Source organism: Mirounga leonina, unplaced genomic scaffold (genome assembly GCF_011800145.1).
Source record: "Mirounga leonina isolate KUSES-001 unplaced genomic scaffold, KU_Mleo_1.0 Mir_97, whole genome shotgun sequence".
NCBI classification, from domain to species: Eukaryota; Metazoa; Chordata; class Mammalia; order Carnivora; family Phocidae; genus Mirounga; species Mirounga leonina.
In genome coordinates this window covers 4836786-4848712 of record NW_023270889.1, presented here as the reverse complement: position 1 = coordinate 4848712, position 11927 = coordinate 4836786, and the positions used below count along the sequence as shown (strand labels likewise).

General features: G+C 37.9%; 1 long non-coding RNA gene across 1 annotated transcript in view; it reads left to right on the top strand.

Moving 5' to 3' along the window:
• LOC118006473 overlaps positions 1-11171 on the top strand; it is a 49316-nt gene extending 38145 nt beyond the window's left edge. The window contains exon 3 of the long non-coding RNA XR_004678089.1: positions 9813-11171. This is a non-coding gene — a long non-coding RNA (uncharacterized LOC118006473). The remainder of the gene's footprint in view (positions 1-9812) is intronic.
• The last annotated feature ends 756 nt before the right edge of the window (positions 11172-11927 follow it).

Here is an 11927-nt window from a genome sequence, read left to right as displayed (position 1 = left end):
AAGAAGAAGAAGAAGAAGAAGAAGAAGAAGAAGAAGAAGAAGAAGAGAGAAGAAAAAAGAAAGAAAAAAGAAGAAAGAAGAAAGAAGAAGAAGAAAGGATATAAAAGCTTGGTTTGCCCCACTAGGCTCAGAATCCTTATCTGTAAAATAAGGATTGTTGAACTAGAGTTATGATCTCTCATACCTTTCCAAAATGTGACTGCAAAATATGTGAGTCTAAGTATCATCGAGAAACGTTGATACAGAACTGAGGGACAGGGGGGCGCCTGGGTGGTTCAGTGGGTTAAATATCCGCCTTCAGCTCAGGTCATGATCCCAGGACCCTGGGATCAAGCCCCGCATCGGGCTCTCTGCTTTTCAGGGAGCCTGTTTCTTTGTCTCCCTCTGCCTGCTGCTCCCCCTGTTTGCGCGAGCTCATTCTCTTTCTCTCTCTCTTTCTGTCAAATAATTAAATAAATAAATCTTAAAAAAGACAAGAAAAGAAAAGAACTGAGGGACAGGGAAAAGTTAAAGATGCCTCACAATTCTACCATGGTGGTTTGGAAAATGTTGATGCTTGTCCACAGCTAGGGGGCAGAAAGAGGAAGAGGAGTCAGAAAAAGCCAGGGACATAAAGACGAGAAAGAGGTGGAAAAGCCACATTGTGGATCATGTATAAGAAAAAGGAGCCATTTCAAGAGAGAAAGATGGTTGATAGAGACACACTGGGAAGGATGGGGCCTGGGATGGTGCCATAGAAGATTCTTTTCAAGAGGTCCTAGATGCCTTTGAAAAGAGACATTTCACTTGAGAGATATAGACTCACAATTCTTGATATAGAAAACATAGTTGTCTTGTATGATGTTGCTCCAATCAGTGAAATGAACCCCAAATAGTGCCAGCTTGGAATGTCCACCTCACCCTGGATTCACTCAGTTCACACAAGCTTTCCTCCTTCTCAGCTCATTGTCCTACCTTAGAAGTTACCACCTAATTAAATCCCTCACTAGAATTATAAGTATTCTAACCATCCATGACTTCTGTCTTGCCCATCTCCAATCCAGTCTCTAGAAAACTGCCAGAGAGATCTTTTTAAATTTTTCCTTGATCGTATCCTATCACCTGCTCAGAAACCAGCCATGGTTTCTCACTCACCTGTAAAAGAAGAGATTACTTGATCTGACCATGCCCCCCTCTCTGGTGTGTCTTGTTCCATTCTCCCGCACTCCCGTACCCCCTACTTCCTATCACCCCATTCCTAAAGCTCTAGCAACACTGTTCTGTTTTATTTGCTGCATAAAAACTACCACAAATTTAAAGGCTTGCAACCACACACACATATATTCTGTCAAAGTTCCTGTGGGCCAGGACTACAGTCACACCTGAACTCGGCCCTCTGCCTTCAGGTCTCACCAGGCTGCAGTCAAGGGGCAGTCGGGTTGCATTTTCATCTATAGAATCAGTTGGGGAAGAAGCAACCTCCAATCTCATTTGTGTTGTTGGCAAAATTTATTTCCTTGCATCTAGAGTATGATCCCTGTTTTCTTGCTGGCTTTTGTCTGAAAAACACTCTCAGTTCCTGGAGGCCACCTAGGAAGCTTCCTAGAGGCCACAGTTCCATGCCACATTGCTCTCTCAAGAGGCCTTCTCACAACAGGCCACTTTGCTTCATCAAAGACAGCAACAGAGAGAGAGTCTCTCTCCTCAGAGAGTCCCCAGGCCCTCTGTTACGAGTTTTCATCTAATTAAGTCAGACCCATTCAGGATAATTTCACTTTGATTAACTCAAATTAACTGATTTGGAACTTCAACCACATCTAGAAAATCTCTTCACCTTTGTCATATTCTATTGGCTGGAAGTAAGCCATGGGTCTCCACCACATTCACAGGGAGGAGACTGCACAGGGCGTAAACATCAGTGTGGGGACTCTGGGGCTCTGGGGGCCATCATAGCATTCGGCCTACTGCAGCCTCAGTACAATCTTTCCTATGGCAAGATTTGTCTAGACTGTTGCTTCAGTCTATTAGACTCTTCCTTTCACTTTTCACCTAGTTAATTCCTAAACATTTTTCAGAACTCAGTTTGCATATTATTTCTTCATTTTCCTTTCTTGACTATCCTATAAATACTACATGCTTTTATTTTTTGCCATAGCATATTTCAAAAGCTTCATTGAGATGAAATTCACATGTTATACAGTTTATCTATTTAAAGTATGCAATGGCACAGAGTTGTGTAATCATCATCTAATTTTAGAATATTTTCATTATCCCCAAAGGAAATTCTATACTCATCAGCAGCCATTACCCATCCCTCTCTGCCACCAGCTCTAGTCAAACATGAATCCACTTTTTGTCTCTATACCTTCGCCTACTTCATACAAGTTGAATCATACAATATGTGATCTTGATGACTGGCTTTTTTCACTTAACGTAATGTTTTCAAGGTTCATTCGTGTTGTAGCATGTTATCAGCACTTCATTCTTATTTACTGAATTCAATTCAAGTAACATTCAATTGTATAGATACAACACATTTTGTTTATTTATCCATCAATTGTAGCCTTTTGGGTTGTTTCCAACTTGAGGTTACTATGACTAATGCTGTTGTGAATGTTCATGCACAAGTTTTTGTCTGGACATATGTTTTCAATTCTCCTGGGATATATCCCTAGGAGTGGAATGACTGAGTCATAAAGTAATTCTATTTTGAGAAACTGCCAAACCATTCTCCAAAGTAGCTACACCATTTCACACTGCCCTCAGCTATGTATGGAGGGTTTCAACTTCACCACATGTTTGTCAACACTTGTTACTGTCCTTTTCTTGGGGGGGGGGGGGCAGGTTTACAGGTGGATTTTACCAAATATTTAAAATTAAAAAAAAAATCAATTTGACATAAACTTTCAGAAAATAGAGGAGCACTTCTCAATGCATTTATGGGGCCAGAACTACCCTGATACCAAAACCAACTATGCATTAGAAAAAAAGAAAATTAGGGGCGCTTGAGTGGCTCAGATGGTTAAGCATCTGCCTTCGGCTCAGGTCATGATCCCAGGGTCCTGGGATCGAAGCCCACATCAAGCTCCTGGCTCAGCGGGGAGCCTGCTTCTCCTTCTCCCTTTGCCTCTCTCCCTGCTCATGCTCTCTCTCTGTGTGTGTATCTCTGTGTCTCAAATGAATAAATAAAAACTTTAAAAAAATGAAAAAAACAAAATTATAGAACTATTTCTCATGAAAATACACGCAAAATTCTAAAGAAAATATCAAATCAAATTCAACAATATATAAAGAATGGTGCATCATGATTAAAGGGGCTTATTGCAGAAATATAAAATTTAACATTTTTATGAAACCAAATGCAATTTGCCACATTAATAATTAAAATAGAAAAATTACATCATTTCTAAAGATGCAGGTAAAAACATCTGACAAAACTGAATCGTCATTCATGATAAAGTCAGCAAACTAAGAACAGAAGGAAACTTCTATCTGTAAAGGACAGTATAAAATACTTACAGTACTATTGTACTTGAGAGTGAGAGACTGAACTCAATCCTGCTAAGATTGAGAACAGGACAAGAATATCCTCTCACATATTTTTTTTCAACATTGTACTGGAGGTTCTAGGCAGTGCATGCTTAGAAAAGAAAAGTAAGTAAGAAACATAAATATTGAAAAGGAAGAAGGAAAATCATCTTTTTCATAGGCAACATGACTGTGTATATTTCAAAGTCCCCACATCCCCCCAACTACTAGGGTTAAGAAGTAAATTTAGCAAGGTCACAATATATTGTCAGGACATAATTCCTGCTGGGTCTCTCATGTTTCTGCCTGACCACAGGGCATGTGGAGGGTGTCTGATTGATGACTCATACTCTGGGTATTTGTATTGGCCTCAGCAGGCTGGCAGGAACTTCTATCTCTGCTTCTACTCAACTGTCTCCAGTGTAACATCCTTATGCCCAGTGAAATCATCCTTGATCATCAGGGCTCAGACCTCTCTGCCACCCTCCCTTTCTCACTGAGCTTGCTTTTCCATCTTTTATTATTATTATTATTATTATTATTATTATTATTATTATTATTATGTCTACCCTAGCGAGTGTAAAGTGGTATCTCACTATGGTTTTGATTGGCATTTCCCTATTGACTAATCACATTATATCATGTTCTCATTGGTCATTGGTATAGCTTTTGGGGAAAAAAATCTGTTCAAATTCTTTGCCTATTTTTAAATTGGACTATATACCCTTATATTATTGTCAGAGTTCTTTATATATTCTGGATACAAGTCTCTTATCAGACATATGATTTACAAATATCTTCTCCCGTTCTATAGGTTGTCTTTTCATTTCTTGTGGGTATCATTTGCAGCACAAAAGTGTTTTATTTTGATGAAGCCCATTCATCTATTTTTTTTTTCTTTTAGGTCTTGTGTTTTTGGTGTGATATCAAAGAAACCATTGCCTTACTCAAGGTTGCTAAGGTTTATTCCTGTTTTCTTCCAAGTGTTTTCTAGATTAGCTCCTACATTTACGTCTATGATCCATTTTGAGCTCATTTTTGCAAATGGTGTGAGGGAGAGCTCCAATCTCACTCTTTTGCATGTGAGCATTCCATTGTCCCTACTAGTACCATTTATTAAAAAGACTATTCTTTCTCCCACTGAATTGTCTTAGCACCCTTGTTGAAAATATATTTACCATAATATAAGTTTATTTCTGAACTCTAATTCTGTTCCATTGATCTATATGTCTATTCTAGTACCATACCATCTTGATTGCTATAACTTTGTAATAAGTTTTAAAGCCAGGAAGTATGAGTCCTTCAACTTGGTTCTTCTTTTTTGAGATTGTTTTTGACATTCTCAGTCTATATCTATTACTTTAAGCCTTTGAGAACACATCCTCCCAGCTTATATGGTTCCAGACTGAAATGTCTTTTTATAGTCCTTCCTCAAATGCCAGACTATCCATCCCTTTGTTTGGAAACATGTTGCATGCCTCCCCAAATTATCACTGACAGTAATCAACAGTGAGCACAAAAAGCAGCTGGAAATCAAGGACAGGATGGAAAACAAGGGCCTGTTAAGAGAAAATGACAGATTTAGGTCACCAGAAAGTCTTTGAATAGGATGTTGTGGGAACAAAGTGACTGTCATAGAGAAAAATTAGATCATAAATCTTAGAATAAATTCTTTTTTTTAAATTTTTTTAAAATAAATTCTTAAAACGGTTTCCTTGTGTTTTTCTTTTCCTCATGTGGACTGGGTAGATGGTGTTGACTAAGTTCATTTTCTCAGACTCCTGCAAAATGAAATAAATCTGTGCTGTTTCTCATGTTCTCTTTGCAGATCCTGCCTTTTGGCTTTTTGTAGCTAATGTTCATGAGATTTTTCATACCAGCTGGAAATTAAGCAGTCCATGCTTTAATTATGCTCAAAAGAAAACATAAGTTATTGTTTGGAGACACACTTATATTGAAAGAGTTGCAGTAAAGTTATCCATATATAAAGCTTTTGAGATCATATGTCTACATGCCAACTCTTTATATAGTCACATCAGACCCTCTCAGATGGCCAGAGAAAGTTACTGCTTTCATTTTACAGAAGCAGAAACTGTAGTTCCAAGAGGTAAATTGACTTGCTTACATAAATGAGCATGGCAGGGACAGAGACAGGATCACAGGGCAGTTTGTCAACCTCCTTGGGTCACTGTTACAGGTTGGATTGTGTCCTCCAAAAAGATATGTTGAAGTCCTAACTCCAGGTGCCTATGAATGTGAACTTATTTAGGAATAGGGTCTTTCTAGATGTAGTCAAGTTGAGTTCATTAGAGTGGGCTCTAATTAAATATGACTGATGACATTGTGAGAAGAGAAATGCCATGTGACAACAGAGACAAAGATAGTCAGCAAGCCAATGAATGCCAGGGGTTGATGGGAACCACCAGAAGCTGGAAGAGGCAAGGAAATACTCTCCCCTACACACTTCAGAGGGAACATGATCCAACATCTTGCTTTTGGACTTCTAGCCTCTAGAACTCTGAGATAATGAATTTCTGTTGTGCGATGCCACCTAGTTTGTGGTACTGTGTTATGACATACCTAGAAAATGAATACAGACACTATGCAGTCCTTAACACAAGACTTTATAACAGAAAATAAGCCTTCTCAAAGCACCAAATGGTGTCTCACAATATAAGAACCATTCCTTGCTATTCAAACTCAATTCCACTGCTTTGGACAAATTCAATCTTGGCCAGTGACCATGGTATAAAATATTCTTCCCCTGTGTGAATACTGTCAATAAGGAAAAGCTTCCAAAATCATGTTTCAGAGAACTCCTCCTTTTGCACAACTCTGTCTGTTCAAAATTTCTTCCTCAAACTAATTTGCCTTCCACCCACATCCATCCATTAATAAAAGTTCTGTTTTTTGAAGGTACTCAGGATTGTCTAATTTCTCTGTCATATCACAAGACTTTAAACACTTAAAATCAGAGAGATAACCCCACATCCTCTTTTCTTCTGAGAATTTCAAATGTTCCTCATAGATCATGCTCCAAAACCATTCACTATCCCTACTGGACAGATGTCAGTGAATCAGTGACCCTCTAAGTGCAGCACCCAGAACTGAATACCAAATTTCCAGCACAATTGCTTAGAAGAGATGAAAACAGAGCCAGCTTGTTTGATCTCTATACACCTCTTCTGAAAGAGAAAACTATTACTATTATAGCCCAAATGGTCTCTCAATGAAGTAAATCTTAACAAATGGAAGAACCGTTTATTCAGATTAACATATTGTCATGGCCATACCACCCTGAACACGCCTGATCTCATCTGATTAGCATATTGATGTATTTGGGGTTGGGGCAAATTTTAGAGTCCATCAGTTTTTCCATGTGAAGATAGAAGGATCTAAAAAAATACAGGGGCATGGGATGGCAATAAAACTGAGTAGGTATCAACTCTGTAGAATAAGAGCCCCAAGTATTGCAGCAAGTTTGAAAAATGAGCCAAATAAAGCATCAAATTGAATGTGAATAAATAATTCAACACTTAGGATTTTATTTTATTTTATTTTATTTATTATTATTATTATATTTTTTAAGAGAGGGAGGGAAGAGGGGCAGAGGGAGAGAGAGAATCTCAAGCAGGCTCACTGCTGAGTACGGAGCCCAACTTGGGCCTCAATCCCAGGACCCTGGAATCATGAACTGAGCTGAAATCAAGAGTCAAATGCTTAAATGACTGAGCCACCCAGTCACACCCTTCATCACTTAGGATTTTAAAATATATATTTTCTATGGACTAAATTGTGTCCCCTCCAAGTTTGTATGTTAAAGCCCTAGTCCCCTGATCCCCCAGTGTAACTGGAGATAGGGCTTTTAGGAGGTAATTAAGGTTAAATGAGGTCATAATAATGGATCTTCATAGTATAGGATTAATGGTCTTATAAAAAAGGAAAAGGGGGCTCCTGGGTGGTGCAGTCGGTTCAGTGTCCAATTCTTGGTTTCATCACAGGTCATGATCTCAGGGTCCTGGGATCAAGCCCCAAGTTGGGATCCATGCTCAGCAGTGAGTCTGCTTGAGATTCTCTCTCCCTCTCCCTCTGCTCCTCCTACTCATTCTCTCTCTATATATAAAATAAATAAATAAATGTTTAGGGGAAAAAAAAGAAAAGATGTCTTTCTCTCTCTTTCTCTCTCTCACTCTCCATGTGCATGTACTGAAGAGAAGCCATGTGAGGATATAGCAAAAAAATAGCCACCTATAAATGAGGAAGACTGCTCTCAACAGAACCAAGTCAGCTCACACCTTGATCTTGGATTTCCTGGTCTCCAGAACTGTCAGAAGCAAATTTCTGTTGTTTAAGCAACCTGGACTATGGTATTTTGTTATGGCAGCCCTGTCTGGCTAATGCAATATTAATACAGGATGAAGAAATAAGATAAATAGCAAAGTGTTTAGACTCAAGAACTTCTCATCAAAAACTCCACATGAATTGAAGTATGTTAAAGCTGTTCCAAAAAGGAATGTGGCCAAGTTGTTCTAATCCAGGTGTAACCCAAATGTCAGTTGGCACTTGCCTTTTCATTAGAGTTAGGTGGGTGTACATTGAACTGCTGCTTTCTAAGTTGCTTGAATCTAAATGCTTCCCTGAGATTGTGTGTGTTCCTAAAGTTCATGAGCTCATGTTCTTAAGACCCCCTTGGCCTCCCAGCTCCTGCGTTCACACCTTCAGTCTCTGCTTTGCCTTAAGACAACCAAGCATCCCCAGGCTTTAGTGCCACAACTCAAAGATCATAAGCAGGGCCAGTTACATGGCTGTGTAACCAATGCAGTCACACAGGGTTCTGAGTTTAGTGCCCTGGTTAACTGCCTTGAAATTCTTAATCATTCTATCTTCCAATTTGCATTTCTGATGGGCCAGTGGAGTGTGTACCTTCTAAACAGCTCATCAGAAGCTCTCAGAAGAATTGAGCTCCTATGGCTACAGCAATACCAAATTGATAAATTACTCCTATTGTTCCTTTCCCTCCTTCTAGGTTATACTCCTTCAATCCCCATATGCATTACCTAGAGATACTTCCTAAGTAAATTACCTATGCTCAAGTCCCCACTTAAACTTTTGTTTTCCAAAGAAGGGAAATGAATGTTAAGGCAGTTGTGACACTAGACACTAAGGTTTAGTGTTCCCAGAATACAGACCGTCAGAAAGTTATAATAAAGTGAGGCCACCTGTGTGACTTTCCAGAGTTTCTTTCCACCTACTCCTTTTGAATAATTAAAATGAGTCATATATTTATTATTCAACACCATTGCAGAATATGGTCTACTTATGCTATGATAAAATATGCAGATGAACAATATAACTGATGATTTTACAAGCCTGTCAAATGGATGTCTATGTCTGGATAACCATGACCATGAACAATTATCATGGTAAGACTAAAAAAAAAGGAAAGAAAAAAAATTGAAAAGTCAAATTTTTTTTTTTTAAGATTTTATTTATTTATTTGACAGAGAGACAGAGAGAACAACTACGCAGAGAGGCAGGCAGAGGGAGAGGGAGAACCAGGCTCCCCGCTGAGCAGGGAGCCGGATGCGGGGCTCGATCCCAGGACCCTGGGATCATGACCCAAGCCGAAGGCAGCCGCTTAACTGACTGAGCCACCCAGGCGCCCCAAAAAGTCAAATTTTAAGAAATTTGTGAATATGATATTAAAAAGTGGACTGAAAAGAGATACACTCTGAGTGAAAGAAAATAGGTTTGGTAGAAGGATGAATCCACAAGTTAATAATACACCTATTCAATTATAGAATTAATAGAAGTTAAATAATGTGTACTGATGGAATAGTCTGAGGTTCAAATAGATTCTTATTAAAATGTTAACTAGTGCAAAGCTTACTTTCCCTATTGATACCACTGCAGCAAGTCCAGCAAAAATAAATTCTTTTCTTTTTAATTTAGTTCTAATTTCTTTTTTTCCGAATGTTTCTTCTCAAAACAATCAAGGTTGTATAATAGAGCAGGATAAGTACGAAACTACAAGACAAAAATGATTTTGGATTTATGCAAGCCTTCATGGAGTTGGGAAATTTGGGGGGTTGTTTTTTTTTTTATCAGATTAGGTCTAAGTTCATCTAATGGAAGGAAACTTTCAGAACTGTAGTGCAATGAAAATGATTTTTAAAAGTAAGTTTTCCATGAATCAAAAAGAATAATTGACACTTGTTCTACTTATTTACTGTTGAACAACAAATCATCAAGCAACTTAGTGGCTTAGAAATACAGCAGTAGTTATTTAGCTTTCATATCTTCAGTTCCAGCAAGAGTCTGTGTGGAAGACTCCCCTCTGCTCCATGTGGCATCAGCTCAACTGGGGACTACAGGGTCATTTCCAAGATGACTCCCTTCCATGGCTGACAAGTTGGGGCTGGCTGTTGGCTGGGAGTTCAGTCTTGTGTAGCTATGACTTGAGCTTTGGATTCTCTTCATATGGACCTCTCTGCAAGCTGCTTGGGCTTCCTAACAGTATAGTGACTGGATTGAGTGAATGTCCCAAAAGAACAAGGCAAAAAAATCACCTTTTATGATTTAGCACAGAAAAATCATGAAGTGTTACTATTACTGACAACCAGATTCCAGTGCAGAGAATATAGACCCTACTCCTTGATAGAGGCAGTGTCAAAGTGAAGTTGTAAGAAGACCATGTAGAAAGAACATATTGTTGCAGTCATCCCTATCACAAGAGTGAATAAGGGAAAGGGGCAAAAATTTTCTATGTAGCTGGTTTCATATGAAAAGTTTTTTGATAACAATATTTAACACATTATTATTTTAAAAACTGGGGGCCAAAATATACCAACAAATTACAGTCTCTGAATTTATGGGCTCTGCAAAAATCAGGAAAAAATTAACTTGAGCAGAAGGTGGTCATACGACCATGGCCAAGGCCAAGGTTTGATCATCGATAAACCCTAATTTCCTCATCTCTAAATTGGAATTATATTATGACAGTTGGGAGAATATAGTAAAGTGTTTTATGTAAATCAGAAAGCTATCAAATGCATTCAAATAACATTATTTACCTCCTTCCTTGAGCATTGCATTTCACTGGCTATCATCACCAAACTTTGAGATCCACAATCTGATAAATAACAAATATGAAAAGAGATTATTTCTGGAATTATATTCCACTGAGAAAATTCTAGATAGTAGGCTGTGGAATGATATATTATAAATTGTCTTTGTTACCTATTAACCAAATATTTCATTAAAAAAAAACAACCTTCATTTAACAAATCAAGTGCCGTGTGGGTATACTTTAGTCATGCCTTAAATATTCACAAGCAAGATGTTGTCTCCCCAAGAAAAACACAGTTAAGGAAGCCCTGGGGAACAGTAAAATTAAAAACAAAAATAGAAAACACCCTGCTCTGTATCCAGCAAAAGCAGGAAATGGGTTGTATAAAGGAAATAACCAAAATGGGAGCATGGAAGACACTTAAAGTACTTATATTAAATTAGAACACACTAATTCAATGTGATCAGGATCAAGAGGCATTTATAGAACATTACAAGCAGCCAAAATATTAAAATATTTGTGTATATTATTACTATTTAATCACAGTTAATCAAATAAATACAAATAAATGTAAATGCAGAAAGGCTAAGGAAAGAACAAGAGGAGTGATTAAAGTTTTGGAAAATGATAAGTAAGAGGGGAAATTTGACACATGAAAGTTATGTAATCTGATCAAAAGGAAAAAACAGCCAAGTATTTATTAATAATTGCTTATAAATATATAAAGAGTTTCTAAAAGAATGTGTGCTTTTCCTTTGCTTTTCCTAAAATGTGAATAAAGGGGCTTAACCAATGACAATGCTTTAAGTATGATGATTTTTAAGTACATGAGACAAGCTGTAGAATTAGGTTTACAATCAGTTTCGAAAGTAAGGAGAATTTACAATCAGTTTCGAAAGTAAGGAGAAACCATTTCACTTCTTAGTATTGATGTTTTTCTAGGTAAAAATCACAAACTTGACTGATGACAACTACTGATACACAATATTCTAGAAACTAAAATCCTATGGGAAAAGATTAATTATTCTTTGAAAAAAAATTACATATGGCCTGATCATTTATACAAAGAAACAGATAAGTGCCATTCTGTTGGCAGTCCCTATGAGAATTCCTTTGATGGGAGAATTGATATTTAAAAACTCATTAATAATCTTGGCCATGGGGGAGAAAAGCAGATGGTAAGGCACCGAGGAGTGCATGCAGTGACAGGGGCAGGAGTGGTTTGTGTGCTGTTTCTGAGGTAAAGAGAAAGATGGATGAGGGTGGGAGCGTGGGGAGTGTCAGCCATGACACCAAAAGACTAAACGTTGTGAGCCTGACCTTAACACACCTCCTCATCAGCACATTTTTA